Here is a 24,637-nt window from a genome sequence, read left to right on the forward strand (position 1 = left end):
CCTGTTTTAATAAAATAGTAGCTTTGAGATGAGATTCAAATGATTTTGGTTTAGAATCTAGGAAGAGTGTCTTCTGGAAAGTTTTAGTAATTTGAATCTAGTTTCCAACGGCATAAATTTTCCAATTTTTGGACTTACCAAACTCAAGATATGATTTTTTCAAGTGTTGTCATCCAAAGCTGGAATTTCTGGTTTCCTATAAATTGAACATTTTAAGAACTTCCAACTTCCTTTTGAGATTGATAGTCCATTTTAAACTTGATTTCATAGATGATACAAGTTTCACTTGTGACTTTAAATTCTCATTTTTTATTCTTGATTTTCGATGGATTAAAGCTCTTTTAAGGCGTTGTCCTAAGTTTTAAGCAAATGCATTTTCTTCTTTGAATGCTAAGTGGTCCAGGGTATCCGTGAGTGATGGTTGGTTAATATTTCTTTAGGTGTTCAAGACGGTTTCGAAAGGAATCTCGGTGCAGACAACTCAAGGACTTATTTGTCACTTGTTTTTGAATTGGTGAGTGTCAAGTGCATGACTTGTTGCTTAATACTTGAATGGTTTCTTGTTGAATAAGTGAATTTGGACTTGTCGAAATGAGTGTGTACTTTATCACACTCGTTCTCTTTTACTTGACTTGATAATTGACTTGTTTGTACTCGATAAATTATGCTTGTGTTTGACTTGGCGTCGATTTGAGAACAATCTCATCGACTTTTACTTGAACTTGTGAGGACGCGTAAAACCAATGGTAAGCCATTCAACTCAAGCCAGCAAGGGCTTGGTTGAGGAGTTTGGTAAACCTTGGACAAATACTTGACTTGGATATACTTGAATAGTATAAAAACTTTTGACGTTCAGGCACGGTAGGGGGTGTAACGGTAGATGGAAATTTGGTGAAAAGTGTGAGGACCCGAAAATTTTCTTATTTTTATTTTATTTTACTGGTTTATTTAAATATTTATTCACCCATTTTCTCCGAATAATTTATTTCAACCATTTTAAGTCCATTTGTATGGAACAATGTCTACCTTATGTTTTTAAAATGTTTCGTTAGAAAAATTTATTTACGGAGGCTCGTTTAGTAAGAAATAACGAGTACATGTTTTTTGAAGCAAAATTCGATTTGAGAGTGCAATAATCTTGGAGAATTAAGAATGATCAATAGTAGACTAAAAAAAGTTAATTGAGAGATTAGATGTGAGTGAATTAAAATTAAACTTATACGGTGCCGCACGCCGAAAGTTTCCCAAAAATCACGCCGGTACAAACTAAATGGGGATTTGAGGAATTAATATTAGAGTCGTGTGAAGACTCATGTTTTTATTCTTAAATAGTCATTTTATAATTATTTACCCTAGTATTAGTTAATTATAATATCGTTACATGAATTCCTTTTAAGTTTTGCTTTATCACGTGCGAATCGAAAGTTCGCGCATATCGAGCCAGAACAAGTAAATGGAGAATTAAGAAACTTATACTAGACTACTAAGAGTGAATAATTATAGTGTTAAAGGAGTTACATTGGAGGTTAAGTGCACAAGTGAAACAAAGCCGAGAAAAAACGGATATGAAACCTTCGCGCGCGCGTACTATTCATAGTTGACTTTTGCTCAAATTTTAACCACAAAACACTCAAGCTTCTCCAAGAAGCTTCATTTATCAGCCACACTCTCTCTCCTCACCTCTCATAGCCGGCCGAAACACTCCAAGGAAGAAGAAGAAGAGTTCTTTCCATTTCACTTCAATTTCTGCTTCCATTCCATTCTTAAAGTGCAACCAACTTCGAAACCACTTGAAGATTCACTTGAGCTTGGAGGAAGACACCTTCTTGCGGTTTTTCTTGGGAGATTTTGGTCCAAAAATTCTGGTTTTTCAAGAGCTGAAGAGGTATCCATTATCTCCTCTGATCTTTCCATTTTTTCTTCAAAGTTGGAGTTTAAATTGCAAGGGTTTGAACCCTACACATGGATTAGGCTAGAGGACTTGAGGAATTTATTTTTCTTGCTTTTAAATGTTAGGCTAGCAGTCTTGTGGTGACCTCTAGGTAGCGGGCTTGAGGTGTAAATGCTTGATTGTGGTTATTATGTGTTTAGATGAGTTGATTATGGATAGAAAATGAAGGAAAGATGAAGGAAAAATTGCGCATGGTTGCTGGCCGAAATCTGTCCTGTTATTACCGTGCCTTTATTTTGAATTTTTGATGCTCCAATGACTGTAAAACTGATGTATATATGTTGTATATGGTGTGTAGAAAGTTTTTACCAAAATCATTTGAATTGGTTGAGTAAAACTTGAAATTTCGAAATGTGAAGAAACCTGGAAAATGTGTTCTGGCAGCTTGAATAGTGTCCCTTTGATCAAACATATCTCCTTGTACAAAAGTCAAAATCAAGTGCCATTTGTGGCATTTGAAACTAGATGTTTGTAGATTTCCATTAGTATAAAATTTACTTTCTGGTTCGAAATGAGTGAGCCGTAGTGATTTGGCAAGTTGCTGCCCGGTTCTGATGGCCTATCCGAGAGAAAGGTAGAAGCTGCATTTTGTAGCTCTATTTTCTCTCACTTATGATTTGATCTTGAAAAATTTGTTTTGATGAAATGTAGCCTTATGATTTTAGTTTCCAACACCACCAACCATTCACAATTCCAAGTTGTATTGAGTGAGATATGGTCCAATTTCCAAACTGCAATAAAACTGGAAAACCCTTCTTTTTGCTGGACGACTGGTTTAGTTGTTTGTGAAATGTTTTATTTTGAAAATTTGATGTCAAACAACTATCAATTGCTTATGAAATGTTTCTTGGACCTTGGTTTCACAAATGAATCAAAATGGGACTGATTTCATGGTGCAAAGTGTTTGAAAAGGGAAAGAAAACAAGAAGACAGATTTGTCTTGAAAATTTCTTGAACTTTGGTAGTTTTGTTAACTACCTTTCCGTATGAGTTTTTACATAAAATTTGATAGAGGAATAGCCCTCATATGGGAGTTTAATTGTACCAAATTTGATGTCATTCTAAGACCATTTCGATATACAAATGATGTGCCAAAGTTGTTCTTCAAATCTGGAAAATTGACCGGATAGTCTCCAATTTTAGCCAACTTTGAGCTGCCATATCGTGACGCCCAAAACTTTGATTTTAGTTCTGTTTGTTGTGTTTAAAATTCTTATTGTGTTACAAATTTCGGAGGCTAGTTCACTTTTTGTGAATTTTGCCGAATTTCCAAAGTTTACCGAAAAACATGATCGAAATTGTCTTGTATGCTCAAGTCAGCCACTTTGAGCTGAAATTTGAATGTCTTCCGTTTAGAATCTGTCGCGCCCCACTTTTTGAATGTGTGAAAGTAGTGTGTGGGATATGTATGTGAACGTGTGTGAAAATGAAAATAAAAGGCCGTGGGATTGTGAAATGCGACGGTTTGGCCAAACAAAGTTCAAAAAGGGTTTTTGATAAAAAACGGAATCGCCACTTGGTATAGAGTTAGGGTGTACCAAGTCACACAAAAATGAATTTTTTGGAAAGAAAAGCAAACAAACCCTTTTTAAAGAACTTTTAGGTCTACGTAACCAAAGAAAGGGATCGGGGGTCATATTTGATAAGGGAGAAGGCAAAGGCAAAGGCAAAGCCTAAGGCTTTCCCTTACCCTAGCCAAAGCTAGTTGCGTGACTTAGCCATTCTTTTCCTAATTCTTCTACCCAAAGTATGCGTTGCATGTTGGATGTGACTAATGGGTATGACAAAAATGCAATCCTAAATCTAAAATGTCTCTTATGAGGCTTTTTGGTCCCAATCACATGAGTTGTGATGGCCAATAAGGGAAACTCTCATAGAGGTCATGGGTAATGCAAATGAAGACCCAAATATGAGTGCAAATGTGAAAATGTAAGAGGAATGCAAAATAAAATAAAATAAAAATACAAATGTAAGTGCATGTGTGCAAATGTAAGAAAAGTGCATGTGTGCCAATTGAGCAAATGAAGGTGTGTGTGTGCAAGTGGATCAAATATATGGTATAATGGTAGCAAATGCATCTAAGTACAATTGGGTGCAATTTTTGAGGTAGGAAATAAATAAGTGATAGGGAAAGAAGAGAAATGTGTGACATGGCATGTGGAGTGAGAAAAATATAAGTAGATGAAAAAATGATATGGTAAAATGGAGGTGCATGAACCTAGAGGAATGCATCAAGTCGGGTACGGGAATGACTTCCAACTTCATGATTTTAATTTTCCCTTTGATCAGAAGGAAAAACTAGCGTGCTAAGGCTATTTTGTAGCCACACTCGCTCGTTTCCCTTACCGAAAGGGGACTCTCAAGCAAATGTACCCTATAACTAGCATGAGGATGGAAAAACCTAAAATGAAGGGGAAAGGATTGGAGGATCATGCCAAATGCTAGAAAACTAAGAAAAATGGATGAAATGTAGTGAAACATGCAAGTATGTACTAACGAGAGGGGACGACCTATTGGGGTCTAGCATGGGACTAGCCCATTTCTAAAATTCTCTCACTAGCATTCGACTTGCGAGAGCTCGAGGGGAAAGACCATGGCCAGCGTTGGACTAGCCACGGTGACGCATTCATCCATCACATTCATCTATGACTATAGAAAGCAAGTAGACATGCCAATCACCTATAAACACGTAGCACATAACACTTAGCATGCTCGACTAAATGCAAGAGCCTAATAAAACAAATTAACACGTAGCAACAAAAGCAAGCAACCAAACTAATGAACCTATTACATTTGCTAACTAAAACAAATAGGGAGGTGGAAAAGTGAATAAAAATGCTCTCCAAGCCCTATCTATTACAAGCCAAGAGGTGTACACATACCCCATAAGTAAATAAAAGAATGACTTAATAAAAGCAAAAGTAAATGAAGTAAATGAAGTGAATTAAGGAAAAGCAAGGAAAGCAAAGTAGACATGCAATTCTCACTTAGCACGTTGGATCACATAGGGGAGACAAAAAAGATAAAAGAAGCTATACCTCCCTTGAGTTGATGCTCTAAATGGAGTGAAATCACTTATTTATCCTCCAAAATAAAAGAAAAGGTCAAGGTACCAATTTATTTGGAAAAATTAAAGAGAATAGGTAAACACAAGCTCACTTGGACACAAAGTTCTTAAACTCGTGCATTAAGTGCAATCTAAACAAAGCATGGTAATTCATTGAAGCAAACAAGCAATTGAGTTGAAAAATTGAAGCTGTCAAGGACCAAATTGAGGACATTATTCAATTCGTTGGGTCATGGTGAAACAAAGAGAGACTTGGGGGGCCAAAGTGTAATTTTCAGAAATTATCCATGCATGCAAAATGAAAACCTCCAGCAAACTGACATAAACTGAAGCTTCTATCATTTTCTGCTGCAAAAATTGCAGCTCGTGAGCAAACCAAAGAAACGGCAAAACTTACAAACAAAACCAAACCTCATCAAATTCTCTACAATCATTGTCGACACAAGATCCGGCATACAAACAAGATAAGAAAAATCCAACTTGTGGGCTGTTACGGGAATCAAAGACATGAAAGCTAATGCAGCTTCATGCAATCCACGAAGGAAAAACAAATTTCTGCAACACTTTGCCCTTAAGCTTTCAGCAGCCAAAACAAAATCTGAACGTAGCTTGCTTTCAAATTCAGATTTCAAACCCAAACACATAGCTTTAAACTAGACACAAGCTACATACTCTCTATTATCCAAACAGGCAGCAAATCTTAGGAAGATTTCATGTAAAATTCTGAAAAAAAAACATGCAAAATATTGGAAGAAACAAAACTGCTGCAACTATTTCATCAACACGGACAGGCTGCTGGGAATTTTCCTACACCTCTCTTTGCTACTCTCTGCAATCTGCTGCGCTTTGTTACCAACCCACAACACATCAACTTCGAATCAACAAAACACAAGATACAAACACCCCACTTATCAGGCAATCCAAACTACTCCACCTTTAACGCAGAATCAAAGCAGAAAAACTGGGATGATAGCTGTCGGGAATACCAGAAATAAAAGCAAAAGAAAGAAACAAAAGTGCAGCAAGCAATCTGTAACTTTACAGCTTATTAACAACCCAAAGAGCTTTGCTTTAGACTCCAGAAAAACATGATAAAACACTGGATTGAACAAGCAAACAAATAACCCATTCAAAGCTCATTCCCAGCAGATTCAAAGGTGCCACTGAAACAGGAAAACGCAGCAGAGACCGAAAGAAAGAATCTTGCGCTAGCCATGTACATGGGAAACCAGTCAAACAACAAACAAGTCTTCAACTTCAAACAACCCAAGAGCTGAAGCAACCAAGAAAAAAAAACTTTATGTTCGTTCAACGGATTTTCAACAAAACATCCAACCCATTGGGCTGCCGTAAACAGTAAAACAGCGAAGTATATTTATGAACAGAACGTAGCAAAAATCTTTGGCAGATTCGATGAAGATCTGGGTGTGTGCAGGAAGTAAAGGACGAAAAGAAATTACCTTTGACGTCTTTCGGAATCTACTGAACGAAGAACGGCTGACAAGAGTGCGTTCGGATGAAGCTTTTCGGGCGGTCACGGCAGATTCCGACGACGTGATGGCGGCTGCGATTCCTTTCCTCCTCTGCTTTCATTTCCGCCAAACCTTCCTAGTTTCCGTTGCTTTTCCTTCTTGTTTTGCAGCTCACGGTCTCCCCTCTTGCTCTCTTTTCTGCTCAGCCGAGAGCACTCTTGGTACCGTAGCTTCTTCTTTCTTTTCTTTCCTTAGCCTAAGCTCTCTCTCTCTCTCTCTCAAAGCTGCGTTTTTTGTCCTCCAAAACCCCAGCCGCCACTCGATGCCCTCTTATCTGCGGCTTCCTCCAATCTCCCACAGAAACTCCGCCCTCTCTCTCCGAAACTCTCCCTAGCCTTCAAACTTTTCCTTCACTCTTTTCCAGCCGTCATTCTAACCCTCTCCCCGTTCTCTGCTGTTTTCTTTTCTTTTTATATGGGGAATCATAACCCTCAAACCCTCACCTCAAAGGTGAGGATGAAGGGCTGATTCCCACCACAATCCTCAGCCATCGATCCCATGAAAAATATCATTTCCCGTCGCTGCTGCATGCGCGGCTTTTTTTTTTTCAATCAGAATCTCTTAAACTGCCTAAAACCCGTTCTCGGGTTTCCTTTTTTTTAAAAAAATTAAATTAAATAACAATGAATTTAAATCTAAAATAACTAAAGCATATTTTTGTGAATGCTTTTCCTTTTCGAGAAATCCTACGCTAAAATGGCTAAAAATAAAAATAAAAACTAAAAAACTAAAAGTAAATAAAACTAACACGACAAATAAAAATAAAAATAAATAGTAGATGAAATTACACTAAAAATTTGGTGTCTACAGAATCTTGGAAAAGTGTCTTCTAGGAACTTTTAGTACTTTGAACCAAGATTCCAACAGTATAAATTTTTCCAATTTTAGACCTACTGAGTGCAAGTTTTGGTTTTTCTAACTTTGACGTGCAAAATCGAAATGTTCTGACTCGATGGAAAATGCGTTTTTGGAAACTCTTCCCTATCCTTTGATATTGATTGACCGTTTTAAACTTGATTTCATGGAGGAAATCAGTTTTTCTTGTGTTAATAAATCCTCACTTTTGAACCTTTATTTTAAGTGGTTATGGTTCTTTGTTTGAGGTATTGACTAGTTTATATGAGTGTATCGTCTTTATTGATAAATACATGGTTGTGAGTGAGAATACTTGTTAATTGTCCAGGCTCTCAAGGAGATCTGCAATAGAATCTTGAAGCGGATGCCTAATGACTTAATTGCTTGTTCACTCACTATTATCTTGACTTGGTGAGTGTCAAGTGCGTGAAAAATTATTATGTGCTTAATAGAGTATGTTGAATATGTCGGGTCGAGTGTGTACTTTATTGCACTCGTTCTCATTTAAGTGAAGTATATTTGAATTGCTTGAAGTTAATTGTCAAGTGCATTAAGTGAAGTGTTGAAATGGTTAAATATGCTATGGTTGCATATGTTGATTGGCGTGAATCTCCTTGACTTCTAGTGATAATAGTGGGGGACGCCCAAATCTCATCGGCCAACCTTGCGACTCGAGTCGGCATGGACTTGGTCGAGAAGTTTGGTGAGCCATGGGAAAAGTGTATAAATTTGATCTATTGGAGTGATCTCGCTTGGCATACTCGAGTAGTATCGCCTTCTATAAAAGAAGTGTGGGCCCGGAGCAGGGGGAGAAACGATGAACGGGGAAAGTGTAAGTGAAGTTCTACAGATTATAACCTACCCGATTGACGAGGTGTCAACTCCTGGAGGCACTGGATCGAGCAAGTGGAACATAGCTCCTGAGAGCTCCTGTATCCTTATCAAGTGTGTTTTATTGTTAATTGTGACTTACTTGAATGTTATAGCTTTCTTTCTTGTTCAAGTGTTATTGTTATTTGAACTACGTGTTTTGCATGTTTTCTTGACCTCACGAGCATCCGCTTACCCTGTTAGATTTGTTTTCCTTAACAGGAGCTGAACTGGAAGGGATGATGGAAAAGCCTACTTGATGGCTCTTTTGGCTAGAATTTTGGGAATGTATTTGTCTAGACCTCTTTTGGAAAATTGTAATGTTTTGGATAGTGGATGTATTTTGAACTTGTGGTGTAATATTGGATATTTATATATTGAAGCGATGTCTTATTCTTATTTCGTCTTGTCTGATTAGTTATTGTTGGTATTAAGCTTGAACAGGAATTGTACCGAGTCCTGGCAAGAGTTGGGTAGGCGTCCCGCCGATACTCTTTGGTTCACCTTAGAGAGAAGTGGGGGCATCACAAAAAGTGGGATCTAAGGGCTTGATACTTGCTCGGTTGACGGAGTATCAATAGTTGAAATGCTGGATCAAGATCTTGGAGAAGCTGTGTGGAGTTAGCTGCTGAGAACTTCAATATCCTTATTGATTGTGTTTTACTTTCCTTTGTAAATTGCTTGAATTTTATGGCTATCCCTCTTGTATAAGATTTATTGCTACTTGAACTTAGTTGTTTGCATGCTTTTCTTGGCCTCACTGAGCGCTAGCTCAGCCCCGTAGTTTGTTTTCCTTAACAGGAGCTCAGAATGGAAAGATTTTGGAGAAGCTCACTTGATTACCTTTTGATTAGAATTTGGATGTCAATGGTTTAGTCAACTTTGGATGGTTGTATTTTTTTGGGAAATTTGATGTACCTTTTGGAAACTTTGTGATGTAAGACTTGAATGATTATATAAGAAAGCGATTTTTCTTTATATTGACTTTTATTATTGGTTGATTACCTATAAGTTTAAATTTAACTCATATTGAGCCCTAGCGAGAGCTAGGCAGGCGGCCCGCTGAAGCCCTAGGATTAGCCCTAAGGAGAAGTGGGGTCGTCATAAAACATTCACTAAATATAGCAATTCAAGATATCAACTTCAGTAAAGTAAACAACCAGTTCAAAGGATACAGATTCTGCTCACTCTGCCATTCCTCCCCTTATAACCTCCGAAACAATAAACAATCCCCAACATTCATTAAACAATTCAATAATCTCCAATCTTCAAATAAAGCTCGAGTATACAGTACAATTGCCCAAGGTGGCTGACCTAATAAACCAAGTCCACTATGGCGACCCCACATCCCCCTAGGGCTAATCCAAGAGTTTGTCGGACTACCTGCCCAACTCTCGCCAGGACTCATTCACTTACATTCTGGAAATAGTCTTTCATACCTCTATATTAACATAAAAGTTCCATTCATCCAAGAGTTCCAACTTAATTTACAACCCAAAAAGTGTAACATAGGATTCCATTAACAAAGATCCCAAATACAGTTCATCTACAAAAGTACAAGTACATGAAGATTATACACTAGTTCACGCTTATTTGCTCAAGCCTCTACTCCTGTAAGGAAAACAAAACTAAAGGAATGAGCTAAAAGGCCAGTGAATTTCCCAAACAAGCAGTCAAATAGGTAAAGCACGGAAATATTACATTTGACACTTTGCACAGTAATAAGCAGTCATTCAAGAAACAAACATTCAATCATTGGAAGGATACGTGCTTACTTGGAGCCATTCATTCAGTCATTCAATTGCCGACCATTTCTCCCTTATTCCTCCGACATGTGAAACATTTGAAAATAAAACTCCAACAGTGATCATTTTATTCAGTCAGTCATTTCATTTATTGCATTTCATTCACTGGCCAGTACTCCACCAAACTTTGTGGTCATACTCGAGTATACCAAACACTATCCCAGGGTCACCAACCGCCTGACTGAGTCTATTTCTGGCTTGAGTCAACTTGCAATGAAAGGCAGGAGCCCAGTTCAGCCAAATGCGTACATTCATGCACAAGTAACATTCAATCATTTGATCATTGAAAATTCACATTCACTTAGGTCGAGTGCGATAAAGTACACACTCGCCCATTGAAAGTCCATTTAACAATCATTGAAAAGCGTTTAACATTCAAATAAACATTCACAACATTCTACATAGTCATCGGTAGAACAACATGCAAGGAACACTCACCGATATCAGTAGATTAAATGTCAACTCTCTGGATGATAACCTTTATCGCTACCAAACCCTGAGGCAAGATTCACAATCACAATAGATTTAAACTTAGTAGATTCAACTAGCCAAAACATACACGTCTAGTATTCCAAGGTACTCCATATGCTTCTCATTTTGAGCTCGAGACTTTAAGATAAAATCCAATACAAGTATTCTAAAATTGAAGAGAGTAATTTAAGCATCCAAAAATCACACCAAATTAAGGTGTAAGACCTAAAAAATTTTTCCAATTCCCACTCAATTCATTTGACAAAATTCCCAGCTTTGGTGACATTCTTTGAAAAAGCATAACTTGAGTTCTATAGGTCCAAAAATCACAAAACCTACACCATTAGAAAATAGACTCGAAGTACGAACAGGCTTTGGAAATAATCTTCATGAAATTCAACTCACAGGTTAGTCAAATTTCAGTTCAAACTCACCATTGTCTCATGTGCAAAAACATAATAGTCATGGTTTTCAAGAAACTTTACAAATTTACTGGTATTTATAGGAGTTGAACCAAACCTTTAATTTTATATCGTTGAAAATCCTATGAGTCTAATTTCAAAGGCAATAAACAGAACTCAAATCTGACTTTCCTATACAAAGTTATATCCAAATTTCCAAAGCTGCGTAGGGCTTCCTACAAAAATTTTCCAGCAAGCAATTACATTTTTCCCCTTCTTAAACCTCTTTGTTTTGGCTCAAAACTAACACACATGCAAAGAAATAGATTGTAACAAGTGTTTTGAGTAAAAACATATGCACCTCAACCCTAACTTGACCAACAAGGAGAAAATCCAGCAATATGTCTCCATATCTCTTCAAGCTAATCATCCTATTCAAATCTTTGTTCATAGTAAATGAACCTCAATCAAGGCCACAAAACTATCAACTGTGACGACTGGAAAATTCGCTCATATTTTCTTAAAATCTCCTTTTATTTTGACTCAATTATTTTATGATAGTTTTACTACTCATTTACTCCCTCAATAGTTGTAATGAATAAGAGATTTAAGAGTTTTACCCTTAGTTTTATAGTTCGGGTAAATTAGTGTTTTCACATATTTTGGCCGTGTGATCACTTGGTAAGGTGTATGTACTAGATTTGGTGGTTAAGAGTGATTTTTATATAAGAAAAAGTGTGTAATTAGAAGTGATAATAATAAGTGAGTGAATTATAAGTAAAAACCCTAGTACGTGCGAAATAAGGAAAAACGGCTCGAACCGATGGGTACCGTTTGCTATCGATTGAGTGCACCACTTGAACACCACTTTATTACCTTAATATCCTTGTCATTATTGCAGAAATATCAGCCCTTAATTATCCTAGAGAGGGCCGAAATTATTGACCAAAAAGAAGAAAAATTAAAGACTTAATCTTGGAGTGACAAGTGGCAACCATCCAAGGGTTGTTTGACCAACCAATTTTCTTCATTTTTATCACCAAATTCACTTCTTTTCTTCTTCATTTCTGTACATTTCATCTGAGCTTAAGTGAGAGAAAAACCAAGTGAACAAACTCCAACTTTCACCTTGAATCATCTTCATTTGAGAGAAATCACCCAATCTAAATCGATTAAACTCTCACTTGGGAACTTAGGAAGCTTTGTGTGGTAAAGTTTTGGAAGGAAAGGTTGTGGTTTTCTCTTGCAAGCATCCTTGGTGAGGTATTGTGGCTGCCTATCCTCTTTCTCTTCCTTAATCTTGTTTAAGTTTGGATAGAATCTTATATTCTTGGCTTGAGATGGTTAATTTGTTAGTTTGGCATGCTATGTTGGATGGTTGAGCTAGGGTTTGAGATTTTCAGTGTGTATATTGTTGTTTACATAGTATATGATGTGAAGGAGCTTCATTAGGGACTTGGGTAGTGATTCAAGACATGAATGTGGTTAGTAAGCATTGAATCATTAAATTTCTAGCTTTAGAGAGAAATCTGTCCTATTTCTGACCTGTTTAATTCGTCCATGTTAGAGGCCAATTAAGGCCTAGATCAAAACATGAAAGTTGTAGGGAATAGAGTTATATAGCTTCCTGTAAAATTTCAGATCAATTGGAGCACTGTAGCATATGAAATCACTAAAATATCCCTGACAACCAAATGCACTGTTTCACGGACAGTTTTCTATTTTCTTTGAGATTTCACATTTTGACCTTGAAAATGCATGATTTGGGTGTTGATGTCTTCATAGTAAATGTAGTTCTCTATTTTAACTTCAAAACGGTATAAAGTGTAGCCCAATCCAATAAGCGTAGCTTCAGTGGTGATCGAAACACTAAGAGACGTCAAACCTGCAACTTTGGCTTCATTTTTCATTTTGGTCCATATCAAATCAGCATTTGGTCAAAACATGAAAATTTTAGTTCTCTATTTCAGCTTTCCCATGCATATTAAAACTCCTCAATTGGACTTTTATAGCTTGAGTTATTGTCATTTGAATCCAGTACTAACAACCAGACCGACAATGAAATTTTGGTTCTGTAATCTGCAAATTTGACCTGGATCAACTGTGAAATGAGTTGACTTGTCTTCATGAAAGTTGTAACCCTTTGTCTTAGCTTCAAAACAATACCTAGTACACCTTGATCTGATAACCACAGCTCTAGTTATGGTCAAAACCGTGCAACTCATTTTCTTACCGTTTTCATTTCCGCGCACACGTGCATGCATTTCTTTGCCATTTTTGCCATTTTGACTCTGTAGACACCAAATTTTTAGTATGGTTTTATTTTCTATTATTTTGTTTTTATGTTAGTTTTAATTACTTTTAGTCTTTTATTTTTAAGTCATTTTAGCATAGGTTTTATTTCCTTTTTACTAATCCAACATAGGAAAAATCTTAGCTTTTTGTTTTATTTTTTGTTACTAGTTTTGTACATTTTATTTAAGTTTTATTTTGTAACATTTTAATTAAAAAAAAAGAAAAAGAAAAGAAAAAAAAAAGAAGAAAAAGAGAAAGAAAATTAGCATTTCATTTTTATCTTTTTATGCCTAGTTTTGCTCATTTTTATTCGATCTTACTTAATTAGTTATTTTTCTTCATATTTTGTTTATTATTAATTAAATGAAAAGGGAAAAAAAGAAAAAAAAAAAGAAAAAAGAAAAACAGAAAAGGAAGGAAGCAAGCTTCATGCAAGATGCCATCCGATGGTCTTGATAGGAAGAGCCAAAATGCAATTCCAAATCTCATCCCTTGGTCTTAGGTTACGTGCCTATATAAGGGAAAGTTTTGGACGGCTAAAAGGGGAGAGGGTTTTGACGGCAAAAAAAGAAAGAAACCAATAGAGAAAAACTAGACGGCTACAAAACAATAGAGAGGTTTCCCAGTGATAAGGTCAACAGCTGAGGAGGACTGACGAGGAGAGGAAAGACTGGGGAAGCTTCGCGAGAGAAAAAACAAAGGAGAGGATAATCTGTAGGGGTGGCTAGGGCTTTTGCGGAGAAAAGCTAAAGAGAGGAAAGAGAGACTGGCGGCAGAGAGAGAGAGTAGAGAGGAGGAACTAACGGCTGAGGAGTTTAGGAAGAATCTGGGCAGCAAGGAAAGGAGAAAGCGTTTTGGTTCATCGGAGTAAGAAGAGAGGATCTGAGAGAAACAAAAGAGGGAGAGAAAGGAAGATCTGGGCAGAACAGGAGAGGGGAAAGAACGAAAACTAGAAAACTGAAGAGAGGATAGAAGGAAGAAATCTTCTCGGATCGGGCTGATTTTCGGCTCTATTGAGCTACGATTTTCTCAATCAAATCGATTTCTTTCTGGGTTGTTTGAGCAATCTGGAACATCTACAACGTGAGGGGAGTGATTTTTGTTCAGAGATCTTGAAGGAAAAACCACGGGAAGATAGCTAAATCGAGAGCCAAAGTGACGACTTCATCAGCGCCGAAGGTCTACGGTGGCATTCTCAATCTCATTTCTGGAGTCCGCATTCATTTTCTGGACATATTTCACGTTGCTTTGCTTCACCAACTCTTGCAGGTAATTATAGCTTTGCTTCTTGTCGCTTTAACACAAATTTTGATGAAGATTTGGGTTCGTCAGATCAGTTTCTTGTTCCTTCCTTGTGAATACGATTGTATTTCATTCCTTTGTGGCTCACGATGCCCTAAAGATTTTGTCTGATTGGCTCAAATGCATTTAAAAGGCTTTAGGGTAGTTTGATGTTCAATGATTAAATGGGTTAACTAGGAAAAATCATAACTTTCGTGGAACCCAACTTCAGTTTACTGCAAGTCTCGTTCTTTTCTTTCTTTGCTGCAATTTTGTATTGTTTTCGTTTTCTTGGGCCTGGATCCTCTCGGTTGGGGTACTTTAGGGGAATGCAACCATGCTTGATCAGTGATAAAATTGATGTTTGGGAGATGTGTGTGGGTTTGGTAACTAAATGATGAGTTATGGTGCAATCTTTCATTTGCCTGAGTTATGGTGCAATCTTTCATTTGCCTGTGTGTGGGTTTGCAGCAGAAAAATTATCACAGAAAGTTTTCTTAGGTACCGAATCCTTTTTAGCAGAAAGCTTGGTTTGAATCCTGGTTTGCATGAAAATCTTCATCATTTCTAGTTCTGCCATCCTCTTGCATGTATGATAGACTATTTGGAATGATAAGTTTGATAAAAGCTTGAGGTTGGTTTTCCGTTTGAGAGGCTTGACCGAATCTACCATGCGATAATGCTGAAGTTTAAAACCATTTTCGCATGAAAGTCTCTTTGGTATTGGTTTAATTCCCTAATCCTTGCTTGTTTGAATGTTTAAGTTATGTGTCTTAGTGCTTAGTTCAAAGTTTGGAGGTTTGGTTTAAAAGGTTTTGATCAAATTTGATGTTCAGATCTAAAGTATCCGTTGGAAACAAAGTTGCAGCAGTTTTTTCTTTGTTATCAAAAGCTTCTCCAGGCCTTCTGCATGAAGTTTTTTTTTTCAGTATTTGCATGATCCCTTTTATGATTTTGCTTGTTTGGATGCCAAGATCATGTTTTTGTTTAAAGTATGAGATCAAATCTGATTTTATTGTTTGAAAGTGGGAAGGAAGTTGCAGCAGAAATGATAGAAACAAAAAGAAGGAAATCGATTCAGTTTTTTTTTTTGCCGAGAGTCTCAATTGCGGAAATCTTCCTCGTATGCATGCATGGAAATTTTTGGAGTTTTCATTCTAACCCTTCAAATCTCTCCTTGTTTCACTATGGCCCAATCATGTTCTAATTTCTTGCAATTAGGTCCTAGAGTAATTGCGTTTTGAACCATTACTTGACCCTTTATTATTCTTGGACCTTTGAAGTTTCCAAAATATTTTAATTGGACTTGAATGTTTGGCTAATGTTTGCTATTGGGTCCTTGTTTGTTTCAATTTGCTTTGAGTGATTCAATATCATGTTTGTGAGAACCCGTAAAACCCTAATATTTTTCCTAGGGTTTATTACCCCTGAATTGCATATATTTTTGCATTTTCGGGCTTAGAAATATTTTCTGGTAGATTTTATGCGTAATTATAGTTTTAAGATGATTTTTCTAGTATTGGAGAGTTTTTAGAAAATTAAGAGTAAATAGTGGACGTGGGACCCACTAGTGCGAAAAGTTCGGAAAAATTCGGCCAATAAGGTTAAGTTTCGGATACTGTGTAAAATTTATCGGGTGTTAAGAGATAAGTAGAATGTGTGAAGTGATTGATGTGAGAGGGAAAAAGAAAGATAAGAATGCATTTAATGAGGTGACAAGTGTCACCTTCTCATTGGTTGGACTTTAAGAATTACTATTCACTTTCTTGACTTTTTTTGACCAAAGGATTAAATATCAAAAAAATGCACAAAATTCACCATTTTCTTCTCCATGGTGGCCGGATCTCCCTAGCTCAAGAAGGAAGGAATTTCTTCAACTCTCAAGCTTCCATCTCACTCAATCTTCCACAAACAAGAGCTTAGACTAGATTTCACTCCATAAAAACCTTTCTTCTAGTGCTAATAAGTGTATTAGTGAAGTTGATTTGAAGAGCTAAGGTGTCCACAATCCCTATCTCTCTTGATTTCTTGGTAAGTGATGCTTGAACACCCTACTACATCTAATGATGCTTATGTTTGGCTTAGAAGTGGCTAAAGTGGTGGATTATATGATTTATTTCTTGGTTTGGCTTGATTTGGTGAAGTTTTTAATTTTATGATGAATTTTCTGGTTTAATATGAAATGGATGTTGTAGCCATCTTTGATGATTGGCAATGGACTATAATGACTCTAGTAGGTGTGAATTGTGGATAAATGCAACCAATTTTGGATTTGAAGTGAATTGTGAAAAGTTAGGGTTCATAATCCCCTAATTCTGTCCGGTTTTAGATCATAGGGTTAGAGGCCGAATTGGACTTTGCTCAAACCATGAAAGTTGTAGGTATTGATGTGTTTGAGGTGCCTGCAAAATTTCAGGTCATTTGGATTAGTGTAGAGTGAGTTATGTCGGAATTACTGTAGCTGTTCTGCTTTGGTCAGAATGCGAAAACTGCGTTGGTATTTGGCTATTTTGACTGGAATTGGTTTGGATTTTGAAGTTGGTGTCTTCTGATGAAATGTAGCTGGATGTCTTATCTAACATATGCCTTTGGAATTTCGGAATTTGGACTTGTATAGACTGAGTTATAGTAATTACGGTTTTGTGTGATTTGCAAACCTGTTTTGGGAATTCTGGTATAGTATTTTGCATATTTGACCTAGTTGTGTTAGGAACTGGATTGAATGACCTTCTACATTGTTGTAGCTCTGTTTCTTGGCTTCGAAATGGTGGGTCTTACACCCCCATCCGATAATTGTAGTGAGAGTTGTGCCATTACCGCATTATGAGGTCAAATCCGGTTTTCTTATCAAGGCTTAAGTTAAAGCCCTCTCTTAATTTCTGGTTTGCTATCATGCTTGTATATGTTTATAAAACCCTATTGGGGTTGTAATTGGCATGGCTATATGACTCGTTATCGAGTCTCATTGCATTTGTTTGCATGATTCTGGGGCGTGAAGGTGGTGCACGACGGCTTGGTGATCGTGGTGCATGAAATACCACTTACTTGGTTGGTGAGTATACTACTCACTTACTTGTTATAATATGGCTTTGCTCTATGTGTATTTGATGCCTTGAAGGCTTAATTGGTTATTGGAAGTGATTGAGGTGAGGGTGTACTTGACCGCCCTCACCCCTTGTGATTTCATTCATGGCTATTTACCGCATTACTGTAGTACTGCACTGGTTATATGGTACATTGAATTCCATTCATGGAAACTGAATTGGTGTCGTTTGGGCGATTGTCCAACGGCCTTACTGTATTACTGAGCTCAACCCCGTTTGGTAGTCAATTGGATCGAGCCGGCGAGGGCTTGGTCGTGAAAATTGTCATGCCACGGGGACTGTACTGAGGAACCTTGTAGTAACGAGACTCTCGGTTCCGGTAAACTCGAGTATTACCAAAATGACTGAATGGAGTGCGGGCCCTGTGACGACCCCACCTCCCCCTAAGGCGTACCAGAGGGTTTGGCGGGCCGCCTGCCCAGCTCTCGCCGGGACTCAGTCGTTCTTTAATCAAATCCAGAACAAATCACAAGAATAAATAGGGCAGCAATCCAAACTTAAAGTGGAACTTATATACATTGCTATCTCAAAAGGAAGTACAACCATCAAATGTACAAAGGTTCTCACTTCACCATACAACTAGCCCGTGCCAAGCACTAGGGCGAGAACCATTACAAAAGAAACAAAAGACCTAGACTAGGCTAGTCTATGCTCTCATCCTGCTCGCCGTCCCCTGTTAAGGAAAACAAAACTAAAGGGGTGAGCTAAAAGCTCAGTGAGATACCAAACAGATAATCAAACAATCAATTCAATACATTAAACATAGAGTATCAATAATTCAAGAAACATTTACAATGGAAAGCAATAGTAACATTCATTAAAAGGATACGGCTCACAAGGAGCAATTCGTTCATTCGTTCATTCGTTCTCCTGATATTTCCCCTTATTCCTCCAATCATTTGAAAATGCATTTTTCGTTTATCAATAAACCCTCGTTCGTTCGTTCGTTCGTTCATTCATTCATTCACCCCCGTCCTGGCCGTTGGCCAGTCTCCACCAACCTACAGGGTAATACTCGAGTATACCAAACGTTCACCCAAGTCCCTAATCGCCCGACCGAGTCCGCTTCTGGCTCGAGACGACCGGTAACAAGAGGCAATGGCCAGTTCAGCCCAAAAGGCTTACATTCATGCGCAAGTAACATTTCAATCATTAAATCCTTGAAAATTGCACAGTTATTTAGGTCGAGTGCGATAAAGTACACATTCGCCTAGAAAGCTCGTTTTGAAAATCATTAAAAGCACTTAACACATTAGCAAATGATAACAACAAGCCATAGAATCAAATAAGGAACACTCACCTAGAAATGCAAAATATCGTGCAAAATATCCTTCCGGATATTACCCTTAATCACCAATGAAACCTAAGGTTGAACAAGAGAACATTATTATAGTTTATCGAGCAAAACATTTAAGGGAAACAAAGAAACCCGACTAATTAAGAGTAAAACGTGTAAAGATGACTTTCAAGTAAGAAGAGGGTTGTTTGAACCCAAGGATGAAAAATCATGTTTTAAAATGGAAAACCGATCATGGTATTGGCCTAACAAAAGTATACAAGTTCAAATAGAAACCTAGCCCTCGGGCGAAAATTTGGGCAGCACGCCCTTTGTGTTTACCTAATTTTCCAGCCATTTTGGCTTCATTATTTTTCCTCAATCAAACCAAGGTTACCCACAACACAAATTCATTTCAATAGCCATTCCATAGGCTCAAAACAATACAAGTATAGAAATCGAGCTAATAACAAATGCGGAAATGAAACTTAACAAAAGACAGATTTGACGGGTTTTGCGTAACGGACACATCCGACGCTACGCTTATCGGATTGGAATGTAATTTATACCGTTTCGAAGCTAAGACAGAGGGCTACAATTTTGATGAAGACCACTTAGTCCAAATTCCAGTGTAACCTAGTCAAATTCCCAATTCGCAGAACCAAGTTCCAACTAATCGGCTAATTAACCGTACTACCTTTAAATGGCCATATCACAGGCTACCAAAGTCCGTTTATGGCGTTATTAGAGGCGTTGAAAAGCTAAGAAAAAGACCTACAACTTTCATGAAGACCACTCAGTCCAGTTCTCATCCTAACTAGGTCAAATTTACCAAAAAATCTCCAGATTTTCCAGTTTGAAATTCACTGCAGAAATCAACTAGCAGTCCTGCTTTATTCACTCATATCTCAGCACACACAACTCCAATTCAGGTAATTCCAAAGCCATTAGAAAGCTAAGACACAAGGCTATAAGTCTTAAGAAGACATCAACAACCAAATCAGTAGTATTCCTGGTCAAAACATCCAATTACAGAAGCTGATTATCAGTTTCGGATAAATACAGGGAAGTAGGGGTATTTTGGTCTTTTCACAGGCTACGTTGCTCCGATTGAGCTGAAATTTTACAGACAACTATAAAACATCATTCCCTACAACTTTCATGTTTTGTACTAAGGCCAAATCAGCTCCCAACATGTTCGAATTTTCAGACTAATTTCGGACAGAAATCTTGACAGAAAAGGAACACTTGAAGTTCATTTAAATTCCACCCAATCAAACGAATTTCCAGCCGTTCAAATCAGTTCCTAGCTAGTTAGATTCAACTTCCAATCATCAATCATATGTTTTACCACAAGAATCAAGAGTTAGGAAATTGGTTTACCTCAAATCCTTAAGCATACCCCCTAGCTGGCCGATTCTTTGAGGAGATGTATCCTTGAGCTCCAACTCTCCAACAAAGTTCCCTTTCTTTTTTTTTTTTTTTTTTTTCTCTCTTCTCCTAGCTCACCCGATGCTGCCTTTCTTCTTCTCCAAGCTCACGGTAGCTTGTTCTTGGTGTTGGCTTTGTTTGTTTTGTCTTATGTCCTCCTAACTTAATAGCTAAGTCTATTAATAGTAAAGCAAAACAAGAGATGGGTCATGGGCTTGGGTAATTAATGGGTTTATGGCTTAGGCTTCTAATGAAATTAAAACTTAAAGGCCCAACACTAAAACTCTACTTGATCCAATGTAATTAACCCATTGGTTTACTTAGTTTAATTAAAACTAACTTAAGCCCACCAACCCAAGGTACTAATCACTCAAACCCCCGTACTAAACATGCATGGATGCACATACAATCACGAAAATATTAATTGGTTGAATTTAATTTAAACTTAACGGTTTAGTTTTGAAAGTAGGATTTTAATGATTCAATTAAATTTTTCACTTTTGGTATGTAAAATACTCTTTGAAAATTAAAACACATGGTAAAATATATTTTTCACACAATAGCTACTATAAATATCCATATTTAATTTATTTGAGACAATTTGGAATCCAGGATCTCACATCCATAATGCACCTCAAATTTAACATGTACGCACTTATACTAAAATAAATGATTTAAAAACGATACTCACTTATAAAATCTCTGAAAATTAAATGATTAATTGATTGAAAGCAAGGAAAATACACGCGGAAAAATAAAATAGAATAAAATAAAATAAAACAAGGAGAATTTTGCGGGTCCTCACAATCTCTCCCCCTTAAGAAATTTCGTCCTCGAAATTTATACCTTCAGATGGCTCAGGAGTTTGTTGGTTGTCTAAAGCATATACCCTTGCCGGTACTTTTGTTCGCTTCCCTCTTTCATTCGCTTGTTTTGATTTAGTGCCCTCCAGTTGCTGGGTACTATTTTCACGTGACTGTTTCCTCGGACAGTTGCTAACCTGGTGGTCACCACTTCCGCAAATCAAACACTTCCGCCCTCTCCTCCAACAATCACTCTCAGTGTGATTGGCCTTTCTACAGTAGCCACAAGTCAAGGAAGAAGCCACTTGTTGGCTTTTTTGAAAAATCTCCCCATGGCCTACTTGACTTCCTTTTGTAGATCGTTCATCTGACGCCCCTCTTGTCCATGGTGGGTGGGACAAAAAATTCACTTTCTGCACTTTGGAAGGAGCTATCGATTCACTTGGTTCCTCACTCGTACTACCAGCTGCACCTCTTTTCCGAGTTTGGGAGGCTTTTACTTGTGCCTTTGCATTCTCGATTCGTTGAGCCTTCTCAAGGGCCTCCGTAAACGTATTCACTTGCGCTGCTGCTAACGCCTCTTGGATGTCCAAATTTAGTCCCTGTATAAACCGTCTCACTCTTCTCGGTTCCGTGGCTACTAATTCGGAAGCAAACTTGGATAGTTTGGTGAATTTCGTTTCGTATTCAGCCACACTTAAGGTCCCCTGGCGTAGTCCAATAAATTCGTCCTCCCTCCTTTCTTGGACTAAAGGTGGGAGGTACTTCTCGTTAAATTCTCTTATAAAGTTCGCCCAGGTCCATACAGTCTGTTCCCTTTCCCATTTTGCTCTAATTACGTTCCACCATGCTCGAGCCGGTCCTTCAAATTGAAATACCCGCAAAGTTCACTTGCCTTTGTTCGGTATAGTTCAAAGCTGCGAAGATATTGATCATGGCCTCCAGCCACTGTTCGGCTACATCCGGATCAGACCCTCCAAGGAATTTCGGAGGAGCAAACTTCTGAAATCTCTCAAGAGCCCGATCTTCACCTATTTCAGGGTTCGGAGGTTGATTCACAAGTATTTGACCTTGTTGGTCCACCAATCTTGTTAAGATGTTTGTCATTTGTTGAATTGCCATCGCCATTTGGTCCCCGGCTTCAACCCTCGGTTCTTGCTCTTGTGCAGCTGTTGTTTCCCTTTCCTCTCTTGCCCCTTGACCTCGTTTATTCCCACGGCCACGTCCACGTCCACGACTATGTCTCCCGTCCATATATATGTTTTCCCTCTCTCTTTCCTTTTCTTTCCCCCCCAAAAAGGTAATTAAGTGAATAAACACAGTAAATTGACTAAAGTAACAAATTCCAGCATACCAAATATACAAATAAACATATACGCACATAACACACCATAGATCAGGAAGACAGATGATCAAATACACAAAGGCACATTAAATTAGACAGATAATCATATGCACAAATACACCAACTAACGTCATGTAATAATAATATAAGGACAAATCAAAAGAAAAGGCGATATCGTCCTAGTTTCAGTTGAATAACCCCGTCCGGTCTCTTACGTCACTTACTATCCAAACTAAATATCCATTGACCTCTTGTGCTTATTCTAGCTAGACAAAGCCTGTTCATGTTCCCAAAATGCAATTCTCAAGTACCTAGTAGCTAGCATCGCATCAACTCCAGAGTACTCGGGCACGAGAATCCGAAATAAAACAGTTCACATCTCGAGCTGGCCAGTCCCAAGAGTAAACTATCTACAATCGAAATTCCTACCCGACGTACCTATCTATGATCCTTAGATACTACAGGAAATTTAAGGCCTATAACGTTCACAGTTCATAATCCTTCATGCCTATTCACCACTCAGTCCAGGCTCACTCCGCGCAGAGACCACGCGAAACAGGCTATGATACCAACTGTGACGACCCCACCTCCCCCTAAGGCGTACCAGAGGGTTTGGCGGGCCGCCTGCCCAGCTCTCGCCGGGACTCAGTCGTTCTTTAATCAAATCCAGAACAAATCACAAGAATAAATAGGGCAGCAATCCAAACTTAAATTGGAACTTATATACATTGCTATCTCAAAAGGAAGTACAACCATCAAATGTACAAAGGTTCTCACTTCACCATACAACTAGCCCGTGCCAAGCACTAGGGCGAGAACCATTACGAAAGAAACAAAAGACCTAGACTAGGCTAGTCTATGCTCTCATCCTGCTCGCCGTCCCCTGTTAAGGAAAACAAAACTAAAGGGGTGAGCTAAAAGCTCAGTGAGGTACCAAACAGATAATCAAACAATCAATTCAATACATTAAACATAGAGTATCAATAATTCAAGAAACATTTACAATGGAAAGCAATAGTAACATTCATTAAAAGGATACGGCTCACAAGGAGCAATTCGTTCATTCGTTCATTCGTTCTCCTGATATTTCCCCTTATTCCTCCAATCATTTGAAAATGCATTTTTCGTTTATCAATAAACCCTCGTTCGTTCGTTCGTTCGTTCATTCGTTCATTCACCCCCGTCCTGGCCGTTGGCCAGTCTCCACCAACCTACAGGGTAATACTCGAGTATACCAAACGTTCACCCAAGTCCCTAATCGCCCGACCGAGTCCGCTTCTGGCTCGAGACGACCGGTAACAAGAGGCAATGGCCAGTTCAGCCCAAAAGGCTTACATTCATGCCCAAGTAACATTTCAATCATTAAATCCTTGAAAATTGCACAGTTATTTAGGTCGAGTGCGATAAAGTACACACTCGCCTAGAAAGCTCGTTTTGAAAATCATTAAAAGCACTTAACACATTAGCAAATGATAACAACAAGCCATAGAATCAAATAAGGAAAACTCACCTAGAAATGCAAAATATCGTGCAAAATATCCTTCCGGATATTACCCTTAATCACCAATGAAACTTAAGGTTGAACAAGAGAACATTATTATAGTTTATCGAGCAAAACATTTAAGGGAAACAAAGAAACCCGACTAATTAAGAGTAAAACGTGTAAAGATGACTTTCAAGTAAGAAGAGGGTTGTTTGAACCCAAGGATGAAAAATCATGTTTTAAAATGGAAAACCGATCATGGTATTGGCCTAACAAAAGTATACAAGTTCAAATAGAAACCTAGCCCTCGGGCGAAAATTTGGGCAGCACGCCCTTTGTGTTTACCTAATTTTCCAGCCATTTTGGCTTCATTATTTTTCCTCAATCAAACCAAGGTTACCCACAACACAAATTCATTTCAATAGCCATTCCATAGGCTCAAAACAATACAAGTATAGAAATCGAGCTAATAACAAATGCGGAAATGAAACTTAACAAAAGACAGATTTGACGGGTTTTGCGTAACGGACACATCCGACGCTACGCTTATCGGATTGGAATGTAATTTATACCGTTTCGAAGCTAAGACAGAGGGCTACAATTTTGATGAAGACCACTTAGTCCAAATTCCAGTGTAACCTAGTCAAATTCCCAATTCGCAGAACCA

At 37.9% G+C, this 24,637-nt stretch overlaps 1 long non-coding RNA gene across 1 annotated transcript; it reads right to left on the reverse strand.

The window, feature by feature from the left end:
* Window positions 1-18,178: 18,178 nt before the first annotated feature.
* LOC140008061 (uncharacterized) lies at window positions 18,179-20,779 on the reverse strand. The gene is made up of 3 exons (XR_011815476.1): window positions 20,292-20,779; window positions 18,933-18,995; window positions 18,179-18,305 (listed from the first exon to the last, which is right to left on the reverse strand). It is a non-coding gene; the product is annotated as an uncharacterized lncRNA (long non-coding RNA).
* Window positions 20,780-24,637: the final 3,858 nt, after the last annotated feature.

This window comes from Coffea arabica, chromosome 6c (assembly GCF_036785885.1).
Source record: "Coffea arabica cultivar ET-39 chromosome 6c, Coffea Arabica ET-39 HiFi, whole genome shotgun sequence".
NCBI lineage: Eukaryota > Viridiplantae > Streptophyta > Magnoliopsida > Gentianales > Rubiaceae > Coffea > Coffea arabica.